The following is a 17858-nucleotide window of genomic DNA, read 5'->3' as shown; positions in this document are numbered from 1 at the left end:
GCCTACTTCATTTTTCATATCCTTTTCCCTTAAAGCAGTAAATTTAAGTTATAAACAGTTGACAGACATGTGTTGAGCAATGTACAGGTTACTTACTGTATGTTCTGTCTTGTTTAGAATTTTGAAAAGGTTTTAAAAAAGAAACCAATTAGTGGCCTTATTTCTTTCCTTCCTTCCTTCCTTCCAACCAGGCATTTAAAAATGAATGTGAATATTCCCATGAATAAGAACTATTTCTTAAATACTAGCAATAAGCTGGGGGTAGAATAAGTGCTAGATTGTTTTGATCTTAAAAAAATCAGTTTTCTAAAGACACACGTGACAAAGTTAAGCTGTTAACTTATGCTAACATGTTGAGAAGAAGAGATATAATAATGTTAACAATAATAGCTAACATTTATATAGTGCCACTAAGTTCTTTACAATTGTTATCTCATTTGATCTTTATGACAACCCCGGGAGGTAGGCACTATTATTATCTCTATTTTTACAGTTCAGGAAACTGAGGCAGACAGAAGTTAAGTGACTTGCACAGGGTCACAAAGCTAACAAGTATCTGAGGCTGGATTTCACTCAGGTCTTTCTTACTCTAGTCCAGGTACTCTCTACTGCACTAGTGAATAGAGACCTAGTCTTAGTTGTCAGGGAGGATTGAGTTGAAGTTTTGCTTCTGACATCTACATGGTTGAGTCATTCTGGGTAAATCATTTTACCTCTCAGAATTCTAGGCAACTGTAACAGGTGCTGATCTGCACTGATACAGAGTTTCCTCTTAGGGCAGGGTTGAGGAACCTGCAGCATCAAGGCCACATGTGGTCCTCTAGGTCCTCAACTGGATTCAGTCAAAGGGCTGCACTTGAGGACCTAGAGGGCCACATGTGGTATCAGGCTGCAGGTTCTCCACCCCTGCCCTAAGGAGTTCCCCACATCGATGAAATCACAAGTAAAATTTAAATAATAAACAACACCATCATAAATATTTCAAATAGGGGAATCTATTCATGAAATCTGATACATCAGTAAAATATCATTAATACAGATTCTACCAATTACGAATTTCATAAGACCATAGATTTAGAACTGGGAAGGACATTGGAGGTCATTTAGTCCAATTCATCATTTTACTAAAGAAAAAGCTTAGACTCCAAAAAAATGTGGTGACTTGTTCAAAATCATACAGGTAGGAGTTTGCAGAGGTAAGATTATAATCCAAGGCTTCAGATTCCAAAGCCACCACTCTCTCCATGGTAACACATTGTGCAATTCGGACTCATTTCATATTTGTATCAAGTCTGAAATAATATTGGGTTCATAATCCAATACATAGATGAATTCAATATAAAATCATCAGAGTTCTCATAACTGGGACTTGAGAATTAAGGGTTCCTCCAGTGTGTGCTGTTTTTGAGGTGCTGTGTTCATTCTTATACTCTGAGGGATCTCTTTTTATAATCTATCACCCAGACCTGTTTGAAATTTAACTTTTTTCACAAAACTCCCTTATTTGCTTTATTAATACCAAATGATGTTTCAGTCTAGAAAGTAGATGTATTTAAAAATCATAATATAATTCAGATTTAAGGCAGTTTGATTTTCCCCAACCCCACTTCCATTTCCACATTTTAAAGTAATGGCCATTTTAATTCAGCTGCTTCTTCCTCTTCTCTTGTTATCTGTTTCATTCCTGGGCTACACGTTGTCCAAGGTACACATTAAGATTACTGCTTAGCAAATTCCTTCTGGGTCGTACAGAAAGTTTCTCTTGCAAGTCTGTCTCCTGTATTTGGAATAGTATCTAGATTTAGAAGGCAATCTTTATGTTTAAGAAAACAAACAAACCATACTCTACATACTGCAATTAGCAAACAGTTTCAGACATCTGATAGTCTCCAAGTAGAGGAAATTTTTTAGAGTCTAGTCATTAAAACAAATAAACAAACAAACAGGTTTCATGAATAAATTTGCCATACTAAATACCACCGTGCAAAACTGAGTTTATGATTGAGTGGCCATGGCACCTTTATTAATGACACCTCTGCATTTCATTAGTTATTACAGATATGGTATTATATTCATCTTAGAAGTTAGAGATATAATAATTCAGCAGAGATTTGCAAGTTTAACTCAGTTATAGTTCATGCAATAACCTTATCAATAATTACTCCCAGGGATTTATTTCTGAGAATTCATGTGCAATTAGAGTTAACTCCTTCAGTGAAAGTAGCTCCTGATTTATTCCTGATGAATACCGTCTGTGAGATAGAAGAGAACTACCCTCCTCCATAGAATATACTGCAACAAGATTATGAAACTGAACCAAAATGATGAATCTTCCTTTTTCTTCTTCTTTTTTCATAAACAAATTGGATTCTGGATCATGTCTTCCAATACTGCTTATGCATGAATCATTTTACATCTTGCAATCATCAGATACTAAAAATGCAAGAGAAGCCAAGGATGTGAATGTGGACTAATGTACCTGAGGGAAGGATTAAATACTAACTCTGCCATCTCTACAAGCAATAAACCCCATGTGGACTCCAGCCTATATTGCTTCAAATGTCATTAGTTCCACTAAATGCTCAAAATAAATTATCACACTGTAACATAAGAATTTTTTTAAAGAAAGTTAAAGAACTTATGCTTCTAACTCAATATAAGAGGTTCTTAAATAACCTTTAAGAATAGGAACTTTAAGACCAGATATGCTTCTTACTTATATTGTTAATAGCCTGAAAATAAGCTCACTATGGTGGAACAAAGACTTCTGAGACTGAAACATAAAAATAAGGCTGAATTTTAGTCAAACAAGTGTATAGGCTATTAATGGATTTATTGTATTTTTCTCTAATAAGTTGAAAGTCATCATTCTAGTTACTTTGTCACTTTCTTGCATATTTTCCCTAACTGACTGGTTTTGTTGTTTTTTTTTTTCCTTTTGAGATTTAAAAAAAAATAATCGATGACAATTTCATGAAGTAAGGCAGGCAGTTTGGCTATTGAGTATGTTTGGGAGTTGGGTATAACAACTAGAATGGACCAACCTTTGTCATTTGTAATTCTGATCCTGTCTTATACTTTTTTTTTGGCTGTTAAAAACTGAGTCTCCCGGTCTGTTAGATTGCTACAGCTCTTCCATCAGCAGACAGGCCTGTGAAAATCCGCAATAGCCTTCAATGTGGCTTGATGAATAGCAAGAGAGCTCAGTGGAAACGTTGAACTCCTTTATGATTAAAAAGCAAACCTTTAATGTAGTTTTTGTTTACCATGTCATAAGTGCAGCATTGGAAGTTGCTGCCAAAGAGTCATTGGAACCGGGATCAGTACGGCAATGTCAGCCAGTCAGGGCTTTGAAAATGATTCAGTTCCTCTAGCCTTATGACTAAAATAATATCCAGTGGCTCCAGCCTCAAGCCTGGTTAATGCATCTGTCCAGAACACATAATTACCCGGTCATAACATTCCCCCGGCCACCAGCCAACAAACCAATCAGCATTTCTTCCTAACTCACTAGAATTTTTGCTGTGTCAAACTGTTTGATCTCTAGGTAGTAAAAATGCAAAAAATTGAAAGACGCTACACTGGAAGGTTTTAATTTAGCATAGTTTCTCATGGAAATTAAATTTGAAGAGAAACATGTTTTTGTTGACATGGCTGAAGTTGAGACTTTCATTCTGTATGCTTCAGCATATCTTGTCGTTTGTTGTTCCTATATAAGCAACATTCTCTGGTGTCACTTGGGTGGGGGAACATTTAAATGCTAAAAATGTTCGTGCGGGGCCCTCTATTTCTTATTATAAATGGTTTTTGTTGCTCAAACATACACAAATACAACTGCAAAGGAACTCTCTTTTTGTATAACATAAATATACATGTGTGTGTATATAGACAGTGAAACCATTTGCATTACTTTCAAAGGAACAAGGAAGAAAAACATCTGTATATGCTATCCTGGTACTTTCAAAGACAATCATTAGACATATATAATATATAATGCAAGGTTAAAAACCACTGAAGTTGCACTACATTAAATAAAACTCTCAAGTTTTTTTAAAATAAGAATTGACTAAAATGTTTGAAAAGAAAATAATTCTTAGAAGGAAAACATAAAGTTATAGTTATGCTTGCGGGATCTAAGTACATGAATGCTTAATGCAACATTTTTTGGGTAAACTTTTTTAATGAACAAAATTTTTTTAATAAACAAAATTTCACTGACTCAAGGACAGTAATATACAATGCAGATAAGGAAAGGAGAGGTCCACAGGTGGCAGAGGTTAGTTCATACCCCTGCTGAAGACTCCAGCACCCAACCCTCAGGGGACTCAAAAAGCAGCTCTTCTGGGTAAGGACACGGAGGATCTTGTCTCCAGGGTATGGGGTCCCTAAGGATACCTGGAACTCCACACCTCTGGCTTTTTTTTCTTTTAGAAAGCAGAGCACTGGGAAGAAGGATGGAACAGAAATCTTTTTTTCCTTTTTCCCTTGTTCCTGGTCTGTATCCCAGGAATTCTAGACCTTTTCTAAAATCTTTCACTCAGATGGGTTCTCTGCCCTTTCTCCTTGTGATTCCATGAACTCTAGCCCAAGCAGCAAATTCTTATCATCTGTGAGGTTAGCCTGGTTTACCAGCCAGGGTTTATGCCATTATACTTGAGGACATATACAAACATAATACAAACATATCTAAATGATTAAGTGTTGTCACGAGACCCTATTAGAGAACACAGATGATGCTAATGCCCAATGGGATTTTACCCCTGGACCTAATACTCAAGAGGAAGTTCGATAAGAAATTCCATTGTATTTAACATGAACATTGATGTGCAAGGCTCTGTGGGAATAGGATGCTGCCCCTTCCGTAAAGGAAATTAGAATTTTCCAAAAAGATAAGATATTGAAACAAAAAATATAGTATTAAGTAAATGAAAACATTAGAAAGGCACAAAATAAGTATTATGAGCACCAGAGGAGATATTGCTTCTAGATGGGGAATCAGAAAAGACTTCTTAGAGGAAGTGATGCTGAAGACTGTCAAGAGTCTGAAGAACGGACATATTTCAGGGAGAGGTAACAGTGTCAGCAAGGTAGAGGAGAGAAAAAATAGGGTTCTTTTGAGGATTGGTGAATAGCCCAACCTGGCTGCATTGTAGTGTATGTGAAAGGGAATAGCATAAAGTAAGCTTGGAATGGTAGACTGAGGCCAGGTTATGGAGGGCTTTGAATGATAGGTCAAGGGATTTTAACTTTACTAGGGGATAGACATTGTGTCTATATTTGGTGATGTACAAACACCTAAGTGGATGAAGCACCTTTCTCACTCTGTTCTCTTCTCCCTTGACTTTGCTATGATGATGGTGACAAGAAGTGAAGAGAGGTACAGCTGAGGACAGGAAAACAATCTGGCTAACATGGCACACACTTGTAATCTCTACTGCTGGGGAAGGCTGAAGCTAGTATATTGCCTGAGTTCATGAGTTTGAGCTGCAGTAGAGCTAAAGTTGATCAGGTGTCTGTATTAAAAGTCTGGCAAAAATCTGGTTAGTCCTCTGGAACAGTGGGGCACTTAGCTGCTTAGGGAGGGGTGAATTGGCCCAGGAAAAAATGAAGAAGGTTAAAACTTCTTTGCCAAGAAGTATTGGAATCAGGCCCATGAGTGGCCTAAGAAAGGAAGAAAGGAGGAAAGGAAGGAAGGAAAAAGGAAAGAAAGAAAAGAAAAAAGAAAGGAAGGATGAAGTGATGGAAGGAAGGAGGAAAGGAGAGAATGAGGGAAGAAGAAAAAGAAAGGGAAAGAAGAAGAGAAAGACAGAAAGGAAGGAAGGAAAAAAGAAAGAAAGGAAGGAAGGGAGGAAGGAAAGGAAGAAGGAAAGGAGGGAAGAAAAAAGAAAGGAGGGAAGGAAGAAAAAGACAAAGAAAGAAAGAAAGGAAGGAAGGAAGAAAAAGAAAGAAAGAAAAAAAAGAAAGAGGAGTTTGGCATGCATGGCTGAGGAAAGAAAGTGACAAAAGAACAATAATGGTAGAGCTCCTTGCTAGGTCTGGTTGCTGAGTTCATTCACTCTGCACATGATTGGCTAGCTGGGGGCAGAATTGGTCCAAGATTCCTTCCAGCAACTAGATTACAGAGATCAGGGGAAGCAGCCATCCTCCTGGGTTCTGGTTTGTATTGGATTCTGAGTTTCATTCTCTCATGCTGTGAGTCCCAGGTTCAGAATTCTCCTAGATTTGGAGTCTGCTCCTGATAACCAGTCCTACTGAAATTATGACTTGCATGTCCTTTGGAAACTATTTTATTAGGTACTATTTCAATGGAAGAATTGAACTATACATTTCCTAGAATTACAGGGTCCAGACTGATTCTATGTCTGAGGAGATTTCTAGGTACTACAGTAGCAGCAAGTTTACAGTTTCTGATAGATGCACCGTGTTCCTTCTCTTATGTACTGTTCATTTTTGTACTGATTCTATTCTCAGTTAATACTTCCTTTAGTTTCCAAACATGTTTGGTTATTGTTGTTCAATCATTTTCGGTCATGTCTGACTTTTCATGATCCCATTTGAGGCTTTTGTGTCAAAGGTACTGGAGTAGTTTGCCATTTCTTTCTCCAACTCACTTTACAAACGAGAAAAATGAGGCAAACAGGGTTAAGAGACTTGCCTAGGGTCTTTCAGCTAGTAAGTATCTAAGGCCAGATTTGAACTCATGAAGCTTAGTCTTTCTGGTTCATAAGCCTAGTACTCTACCTACTGTGCCACCTAGCTACTTTGTTCATTATGGTAAAGTTATCAAACTAGCATTCATTGAAATACAATGAGCCCTCTGAAAAGATGAAGGGTTTTGTCAGTGGGTCAGGGGCTCAGAGCTAAATTATAGTTGGGTAGATCCACAAATCCAAATATCCCTTGACAATGAGTTAAGTTATCTCTGCTTCACTGAGAGAGGTAGAACTGAAGAACAGATGGTCACTGACTCCTCAAGTGCAGCCTTTTGGCTGAATCCAAACTTCACAGATAATACACACACACAGACACACACACACACACACACACACACGTTTTGTACTTTTTAAAAATGTTCTTATCAATTTCATATTATATTTTTGATCACATATAATGATAGCTAACATTTATATAGTTCTTTAAGACTTGGAAAGCACTTTGCATTATCTTATTTGATCCTTACAACTACCCTGAGAGGTTGGAGCTATTATCCCCATTTTACAGATGAGGAAACTGAGCCTAAGAGAAGAAAGTGATGACATCAAATCTCTGTTTGCCTCGCTTTCTTCATGTGCAAAATGGGCATCATAATAGCATTTACTTCCAAGGGTTGTTGTGAGGATCAAATGAGATAATATCTGTAAAATGTTCGACGTAGTGCATGGAACATATTAGGTACTTAATAAATGCTTGTTCCTTTCCTTCTCCACCCCCTTCCCCTTACAAAGAGGTCTTGATTTAGAATTTTTAAAAATGGCATGTAAAAAGATTACAACTCATATAATATAGAAAGGAAAAGTGTCCAGCTGAAAAAGCCAAAAATTCGTAGGCTTCATAAATTATTATTGCATATATTCTTAATGAATCAGAAAAGATAATGACAAGGGAGAGGAGATATTAGCTCTGGAGATTCTTAGTTTTAAGTTCAAGTCCATCATGAAAGTCATGGCTATGGCATATGGTGGCATATATGAAATGAAAAGACACACCATCTCAATTCAATTTTTAGTGCTTATAATTATAATTATAATTTAGTGCTTATAACCTTAATATATCACTCGTAGCACTTCAGCTAGCATCATAGGTCTTTCAGACAAATCTACTCCCAAGTGTCTGTTGGAGACAATCAGCCCTCTGTGCCTAAAAGCACCCAGAGAATCAGCACCTGCCAGACCACATGGCCTGCTTCCAGTAATGTCCCTGAAACCACCATCCGGGGGAGCAATCCCCAAGGAGAAGAAACCTGATATCCCAGTCACCATCACCATTAAATGATGCCTTTTTGGGAGGGAAGCAGAAGAACTTTGGAAGAGTAGAACTCTGCCCACCCCCCCCCCACAAAAAAAAACCCCAGCTCCTCACAAAACAATAGCCCTTGTATCTAGTTTTCTCCTTGCAACAATTGATATGGCAGGGGATGAAGCCATGTGGAAATAAAACCTTAAAATTGCTTCATCCCCTGCCTACTCAGCAGCCAAAACTACAAAAACAGTTTTCACCATCAAAGTCCTTAACACTGTTGAATGGTTCAAGGATGTGGATTTTATCAATGGAATTATACTAATGGAGAGGCTTTGTCACTTTATCCCAAGGACTTTTGAGACTTTACATCTGACTTAAAACTCTTGAATGAATTGTTTATCACTCTCTGCACCACCTCCATAAGATGGTAAATTCTTTGAGGGCAAAGGCTGTCTTACTTTTCTATTTGCATCCCTATCATTTAGCATAATTCATTGTCCATAATAAGCATTTAATAGATGCTTTTTCTTTCATTCGTACTCTAATTTAAAGACACTCCATTGGACTGTATCACTCAAAGCAATAGCTCAAGAGCCCCCACTAATGTTTTTATATTTTTTTAATGACTTAAGAGCAGAGGTGTAAAACTTGCATGTTGCTTGCAAAACTCCTGAGTTTGACCCACACCAGTCAGTCAATATACATTTATTAGGTGCCTACTATTTCAGGCACCATGCTAAATGATGGGGATACAAAAAAGGTAAAAGAGAGTCTCTGCCCTCAGGAAGCTCATTATTTAATGAACTAGATTAAATTGTAATTGGAAAATGTTTAACAGAATAAATGAAAATAAAATATAACATAGATAATGTTAATTTGTAGTTTTCTAAATCAACATGCATCTTTAGGGATCATTTTCTATTTGAGTCTGACATTTCTGACTTAGAGAGGACATAGTTTAAAGCAAAGGAATTTAGTGAAACAGGATAGTATTAGAAGCAACAAGAAGACATTTCCCCCATAAACCGATGTACTGGTAATTAAGGTGGGACTTTTTTACTGTTTTAGAATGCTAAATTAATTGTCTTTGATTGAGTTTTACTAGGTGCAAAGCTCCAGGCACACACCCTTTTGCTAACTAAGTATAAAGCCCCAGGCTCAAGCCCTTTTGCTGATTAGGTGTGAATCCTTTGAACCCTGAACAGAGTATAAAAGTTCAAAGGTTGGCAGTCTGTCTGGGGCTCTCAGTCACTGGAAGGGTGGTGTGGGACTCTGGGCAACTGCTCTAAGGCCTCCCGCTTTCCTGGTAACTGTGAATTGTGATTTGGTCTGTTTATATTTTATATGTTTGCAGTTTGTTTGTATTTGCTCTGAAGTTCAGGTTGCTGGCTTTTCCTCCTGAACTAAGTGAATAATATTTGTATGTTGTATTAAAGTAAAGTTGTTAACCCCTTACAGTTACTTTCCTTAGTAAAGCAGATCAAAGAATTTGTGCTGGCAGCTCTTGTTGTTGGTCTTGTTGGGTCTTACACCCCTACAGCTGCTGCTAGCTGAATTGTTGCTACAACCAGGCATCCTTCTACAAGTATACACAAATCATCAGTGGGAAGAATGGGAATGTCTAAGAAACATGTACAATGAAGGCATACTCATGGAGGGCCACATGTATGGGGGACATGAGTGGTTAGGGCACATGAAATGAGGGGCCACTAATGCCCAAAGTGCTACAGAGCTGCTTCTGTCTTCTCGTAATATTATCATGTTGGGCTTATTGTGTCTAGGCCTCATGTGTCATGACATCTCTGCTGGGCATATAGAGTCTTCCAGATGTCTGGACTTCTATATATATGAGTATGATATACAGTCTTTGTCAGACATTGCTCTCTGTTGGTCTAGTTGGACACTCCCTGGCAGTATTCTGCTGGTCCTGTGGTCACTGATGGTCACTGCCAATATGATACTTCTCTACCAGGCATGAAACTATACAGTTTCTTTTGACTTTCAGCTTCTGGTTTCAGCTTGAGTCATCACCTGAGGACTAGTCTTTCTCATAAGATGAAAAGTGAAATCTCCCTTCTAATCTTTACCTTAAAGCTCCATACTTAGGCCTCAGCTCTTTTAGAAAAGCAAAGCTTTTACAACCCTAATCCTGAGTTGGGGGGAAAGATACTTAGTGAGTTTTCCTCCCACAAGGAGGATGTTTCTGTTCTCAGAGTCTTGGGTGAATTAGGAGATTCCAAAAGGAAATTCCTCTTTTTCTCAACCCACTCCAAACCAGATGCCAAGCCCTTTGGAATGTGTAATAGTGCCTTTTAGTCTGTTAGCACCAACTATGCCCTAGTCCCTAACTGGTGCCTTTAGAGTTATGTATTTTTTTCTTTGAGTTATTGTTCACCAGGGGTAGCATTTCTAGCAGATGTCTGACTTAGGTTACAAATTCTTTGCAAGTCTTTGCTTATTTTCCTTATGGAGCTTCTCTGCCTCCAAACCCATTCAAGGGAACTCTGCCCATAGATCTGTGTGACTTCGACCTACCATGTTTTTCTCAGGAGCCCCCAGATGCTAGAGATTTTCCATATAAATGAATCAGAGAAAGCACAAGGGCTAAGTCCTTAGGGCATGGTCACTGCCTCCCTCCAGTCCAGATGTATTCCTGTTTCTAATGTGTTTTTTCCCCAGATAGCATTTTGTAAAGTGCGGTTATAGATAATCTCAATTTGAACCTTACACCAATTCTGTTAGGAATGCACATCACTATTTTCATCCTTACTTCACAAGATCAGAGCTATTGAGTGATTTGGCTGTAGTCATGTACTTAGTAAATATCAAAGCCATGATTTAAATCCTGGCCTAATTGACTCCCAATCTAGCATTCTATCCACTTTACCATGTTGCCTCCCAACATGACCTGAACCTCCAGCACAGGGGTCTCTCTCAGCTAAATTCCTTTCATTTTTGGAGATTTCTATGGTTCCAATGGGACAGGTACACCCTGGATTACTTCTCCTCTGTACATTGATAGATAGTGAATCAACATAGCCAAAAAACACCCTTTAACACCTGGTAGTTCATCATCTGAGGTAGGCAGGTGGCTCAGTGGATAGAGCACTCAGTCTGGAGTGAGGAAGACTTGAGTCCAAATCTGGTCTCAGACACTCACTAGATGTGTGATTCTGGGCAAGCCCCTTAACTATTTGCCTTAATCCAATGGAGAAGGAAATGTCAAACCACTCTGGCGTCCACTCCAGTGGACAGTATGATGCATGAGGCCACGAAGAGTCAGATGCAACTGAACAATAACAGCAACAGTTCATCATGTAATGAACATCTCTAAACTTAGCCAGGTTGTTCTTCATACAAGGGTCACATAAGCCATTATTAGATGTCACATTGAAACCTTTCTAGCTTGGGAGAGCCCATGGGTCACTGGCTCTTTGAAGATACAAAATCCTCTGAATGCCATGGTAAGACATCAGAGTGGGATGTTAGCGTTGGCCCTCTCAACTCATAGGTTCTTTGTATTTAGAGCTATAAGAGACCTTTGAAGCTACTTAGTCCAACCCCTCATTTACAGATGATGAAACTGAGGCCAAGAGAGGTTAAGTTATTTGCCAAAAGTCCCACATGAGAAGTAGTATTTGAAATCAGGTCTCTTTACTCTAGAACGCATGTTTCTTCCATTGTACCCTGCAATCTCCTGAGGGATCATCTACTTCAATCTACATTTCACAGATGAGGAGGCCCCAGGTCTCACAGAGGTAGAATGTCACAAAGGTAGGTTTTGAACCCAGGTTCTCCTATTCCAAATCTAATGATCTTCTCCCTGGATTGTTCTTTCTTGGAAAATTTGAAAAACATCTTTTTTTTTTTCTAAGAGGTTACATTAAACACTAAGTATTTCTTAATTAATTTTTTAGAGCCTGAATTATACTTATTCTTCTTCTTTCAGGAAGGAATCCTTTCAGCATAGCATGGTAGTCCAAATGTTAGCAAATTATGAGAAAGTTCCAGTTGGGGCAGAGTCAAGACGTCCAAGTGAAGCTAGCATTTTTGCCCCTCTATAACAACTTCAATCATGTGCCAAATTGAATTCAGAGTGGGAAAGTGAAGAAAAATCAGGGCGAGTCATTTTTCCAGCCAAGAGCAACTTAGGAAGACAACAGAGAGGACATTGGAGTGGGGCCTGCTTGGGAGTGTGGTGTTGTGGAAGGAGCACTGACTGGATTGTGACAGCAGCAGCCCAGTGCCTGGGGATGCTAAGGGGATACTTTATCATAAAGAGATTTCAGGAGACCCCAGTACCACCACTGGGAGGAATAGGAACCATCTGGCAGCTATGTCATTATACAGTTCTTGGACACAGTTCCAGGGTAGAGAGAGGAGTAATTGCTATTGGGAGGGAAAAGGATAAGAACCAGAGAACAGTCCAGGAGTGCAGTGACAAAATCTCTCCCTACATCATACTACTTTGGAAGCATTGAAAACTTACGGGCCCCTAGACTGAGTTGTGAAAGGAGCAGAAGGATAATCTCAGGCCAGTCATCCCTCTCAGAAATGAGCAGAACCCAACTCTAACATGAAGTCCAAAGTCAAGAAATAGGCTGGAAAAATGAACAAAAAAGGTGCCTGGCCATAAAAAAATAAGCTCGAGACACAAACTCAGAAGAAGATAATGATTTAAAAACATCTGCAAGCAAAGCAATAAAGAAAAGTGCAGATTGAACACGAATCCAAGAAGAATTCATAGAAGAGACAAAGAAAGAGATTTTTTTTTAAAAAAAGAATCAATAATAATCTTAAAAATAAAATGAGAGCAGTAGAAAAGAATTGGGAAAAGGAATGCAAACAATGCAAGAGAATTATGAAAAGAGAATTGACAGCTGGGTAGCTGGGTAAAAAAGGAACAAAAAATGGTGTAGAAAACAACTCCTTAAAAATTAGAATTGGCCAAGTGGTAAAAGATGTATAAAACCCCACTGAAGAAAATAACTCCTTAAAAATTAGAAGTGGTTAAGTGCAAGCTAATGACTCCGTAAAACATCAAGAAATAATAAAAGAATCAAAAAGACTTTAAAAAGAGAAGAAAATGGGAAATGTCTCATTGAAAAAGCAACAGGCCTTGGAAATAGATAAAGGAGAGATAATTTAAGAATTACCGGACTACTTGAAAGTCATGATGAAAAAAAGAGCCTAGACATCACATTTCAAGAAATTATAAAGGAAAACTGCCCAGAGTGAAATTTGTGCCTCTTTTACCATTAGGCCAATTCTGTTTTTTAAGGTATTATTTTCTTCAATATTTCTTCATGCCTCTTTCACCAAACTGTTAATTTTCTTTTTGTAATTCTCTTATGTCACTCATTTCTTTTCCCAATTTTTCCTCTACTACTCTTATCTCTTTCTTGATTTTGTCTAGGACTTCTGGTTGGGCTTGGGTTCAGTTAGCACTTTTCTTTGTAGCTGTTACATGGTTACCTTCTTCTGAATTTATGTGGCTCTTCTCTGCCACTATAGTAGCTTTTTATGGTCAAGTTCTTTTTTTGGTTGTTGTTGTTTATTCATTTTCCAGCCCATTTCTTTACTTTGAACTTATGTTAAAGTTGGGCTCTGCTCACCTAGAGGTGGGGAGGCACTGTTTAGTTTTTGTGTGTGTGTGTGTTGCTATTTTCAGAGCTAGTTCTGGGGGTCTGTAAGATTTTGGTGCTTCCAAGGTGGTGTGATCCTGGGAGAGGTGTGGTCACTGTTCTCCTGGTCTGTGCTCTACTCTTTACTCAGGAAGGGGGTCCCTTGCAGCCACAAGTGCTAGATTTCCTCTTTGCCTAGGAACTGACATCAGGGGCCCTGGTCCCTTGTGACCAACCATCAGCATTCCTCTCCATCCTGGAACTGCAACTCAGAACAGTGTATAGACAGCAGAGTTGTTGATCAGCACCAGGTGTACCCAGTGCCAGCAAAGGGACCCCTGTAATCTCTTTCTGGCCAGTTGTCTGACCCCCTTACCATATCTGGGCTGAGAGCTCTTGAAGCTGCTGCTGCAGCTGCCGTTGCTGCTGTTATACGTTTGGGTTCCAGACAGGTCTCCACCTCAGTGTCAAAGATGTCTCTTGCCGACTTCTTAAGTTTTCTTAGGCCAGAAAAACGTCTCACCTTGACATTTTGTTGGCTCTACTGCTCAAAAATTGGATTTGAGGAATTATTTTAAAGTTGTTCAGAGGGGAAAGAATTCAGCTCAAGTGCTGTCTCTGAGCCGCCATCTTCGCTTCATCTGTCAGGCTTTTTCATTGTATTGATTCATTTTGCTGATTTTTTTCCTCTTTATCATAAAAAAAAAAAAACTTCGTTACAAGAGATGGTTCTTTTGGAGGGGGGCATGGAGGAATAATAAAAGGAAATTACTTGATTTAAAAACAAAATATATCAGTAAAATTTGTTATAAAGAGTCAAGTCAACAAGCATTTATTAAGCACTTACCGTATGCCAGGGCAGCTAGGTGGCACAGTTGATAGAGTACTAGGCCTGGAGTCAGGAAGACCTAAATTCAAATCCAGCTTTAGACACTTACTAGCTTTGTGATTCTAGGCAAGTCACTTAACCCTGTTTGCCTCAGTTTCCTCATCTGTAAAATGAGCTGGAGAAGGAAATGGCAAACCTCTCCAGTATCTTTGCCAAGAAAACCCCAAATGGGGTCACAAAGAGTCAGGCATGACTAAAATGAATGAACAACAATAGCGACAAATGTGCCAGGCACTGTGCTAGTATTGTTAAAAAAAAAAAAACCAACATCCCTCCCCCCAAAAAAGAACAGTCTGTGCTCTCAATTAGCTTACAGTCTAATGAGGGAGACAACATGCAAACAATTATGTATAAATAATATACAAACAGGCTAATCTTTAGAGGGAAAGAACTAGACTTAAGTGGAATCAGGAAACACTTCTTGTAAAAGGTAGGTTTTTTTTCCCCTGGGAATTTTAGTCAGAGAAGTCAAGAAATGGAGATGGGGAAGGAGAGAATTCCAGACATGGGGGACATCCAATCGAAACACACAGCTGAGTATATTACAAGTGTGGGTAACTGAAGGGATGATGGTGCCACAGTAATAGGGAGCTAGGGAGAGGGAGGATTTTGGTGAAAAGATAATAAATTCAGTTAGGACGTGTTGAGTTTAAGATTCTTCAGAACACCCAGTTCAAGATGTCCAACAGGCAGCTGGAGATGGGAGATATGTTAGGGCTGGATAAATAGATCTGAGAATCAGAAGATCAGCAAAGATAGCTAGGATGAAACGGTTTTTTTTTTTACAAGTGTTGAATCCTTGAAGCCCAGACTCTTGGGACCCTGCATTTTGGCTTTCTAATTGCTTCACATTCATACATCCTGGCTCCCTCCAAAGACTCTAGGTTAAATGGGAGCACTTTTCTCTCCCCTCTCCCTCTAGAACCATGGTGTTAGGAACAACATAGATGTGCAACAAGTGCTTATGTCATTTAATTGAGGATGCCCAGAAAGAAGGGCTAAGAATGAGACTTTATTGGCTAAACACATGAAATGTTCATTTTGTGTGGCTTTAACATTGAATCAGCCTCTAATTTTATTGTTCAAGGGAAAGGAAAAAGGGGAAGGGAATAAGCATCTATATAGTGCTTGCTTGCTATGTACGAGGCACTGTGCTAAGCACTTTAATATATGTGTGTGTGTGTGTTGTGTATATTATATACATACATACACATATATGTTGTATATATGCACATGTATAAATATATGTATACATTATAGTTATGTTATATACATAGAGTTATATATATGTATAGTTGTATTACATATTCTACTTATACATATGTATGTTTATATATGTGTGTGTAGATATGTCTATGTGTGTGTGTATACACACACACACACACACACACACATATATATTTCTTACTTGTTTGTCCTTCATTTTTTGAAGAGGACCAGTGACATCATGGGAATTGGATTAAAGTGAGGCAGAGTTGCACAAAGTAGTCAGCCTAGTCTCTTCCAGAGTCATCAAAGTCCAATGGCAAGACAAAACTCTGGATGACTGGCAATAGCCCAGGATTCAGTGGATGACCTTGGTGTCTTCAATGTCTGACCAAGTTCTAAGTACTCCACAGTGACTGCTTCAGCTGCCTTCATGGCTGTGGAAAAAAATTGTTTTTATCTACCCGTTCTGTTGCTTGGGGTAGATGGCTTCCTAACTCACCAGTGGTTTGGAGGCCTGTTGGTTCTCCTCAACCCGATTTAGCCTGTCTGCTGAGATAGTTTACTGGGGTGTGATGGCTGTGTATGCTATTGGTTCTTGGAGCCATCGGTGAGATTTGGGTGGATGAACACACCTGAAAAGGACTCTGCAAGCCCTCACACCAGAGGTTCTAGTCTTCCTGAACACCTTATGTGCCTATATATGTGCATGTGTGTGTATGTATGTGGGTATATGTATGTATACACACATATAATGTATCTCTATATAATATAATATAATATAATATGTGCGTGAAGGATACAGATCTACATGCATACACATGTGCATATATGTGTTTGCATGTGTATAGCATGTGGGTATGTATATATACACACATATATGCATGATGTGTGTATATGTTATATATAATACATGTATATGCATGTATATATAATATAATAGGCATATGTAGAATACGAATATATACATGCATACATATGTATATATATGTATATGTGTGTATATTTGATTCTGTAATGCTGTGCCAGTACTTGAACTCAAGGGTTTTGACTCCAAGGTTAGGTTTCTTTTCCCTTCTCTTGCTGATACTTTTTGCCTCTCCTGTGTCACCACCTCTTTGAGTCTCGGTTTCCTCATCTGTAGAATGAAGGACCCAGACTAGGAGATATTCTAAATTCCTTTCCAGCTCAAATGCTTTCTATTTCTCCTCAGATAAATTTCAGCTCTTCCACTCCATGACCTGAGCATAGGATCACAGAACCAAAGAATTTAAGAGTTGGGAAGGGCCTCAGAAATAAACCCCTACCCATAAGGGAACAAAACTCAGCACTCATGCCTAACTGCCTGACACTGGATTTGATGGCATGCAGAGACTGGTGATTTGTAAAAACGTCATTTTGTTACATGGGAAAATGTAAGAACCACTGTATACGCATGAAATTCACTGTCACCTCACCTTCTCTGGGTGTTAAACTAAGCTCAGCTCACCATGAGCAAAAGGCCCACGTGCCAACTTGCCATGTCATCTCACCTCTAAGATATGAGGGATTTCCTAGACACTGGGAGGTCTGGGTATTCTCTCACACACTGGAAATTAAAACAATCCAAGTAGGCTTCTGCTATTCTGCATGACACTCATATAACATGTTTAAATAAACCCTACCCAGGGTGGGAGACAGGCTGGGAGAAAGCTGGGTGCCTGAAACCAGCAGAGATCCCCAGGACTCCCAACACAGGACGGCAGTCTGTGGGAGTGACGAGAGGCAGCGCAACGCCACTGGCCCGTGAAAACACCCACTCCTGATGCTTGCAAAACCCAGGAACTCGGCTTCTTGAACTTCCGGAAGACTCAATGGCCAGGTAAAAGGCTCTAATCCCTCCCCCCCTCACCCAGAGAATTCCTCGGGAAAAAAAAAGAGAACTGAAACAGAGGAGAAAGTAGTGGGGCCTCACAGGACAAATACTAGAAGCTCATTAGTCCCAGAGGGGCAGAGTCGGCAGGGGTCAACACCGGGAGCCCAGACGTAACCTTGCTCCCCCAGGGGAAGTGCCAGACATCAGCTCAAACAACAAACAGCTGAGACCATTGCTGAAAAGCAAGTGCTGGAGAGCACCCATAGGGAGTGAGATGCCAGGGAGCCAGACCCCTCCCCCACACCTCAGGAAACTGAAGGTTATA

The sequence above is a fragment of the Trichosurus vulpecula genome, chromosome 6 (genome assembly GCF_011100635.1).
Source record: "Trichosurus vulpecula isolate mTriVul1 chromosome 6, mTriVul1.pri, whole genome shotgun sequence".
In the NCBI taxonomy this organism is placed as follows: domain Eukaryota; kingdom Metazoa; phylum Chordata; class Mammalia; order Diprotodontia; family Phalangeridae; genus Trichosurus; species Trichosurus vulpecula.
Note: the sequence above shows the minus strand (reverse complement) of the source record.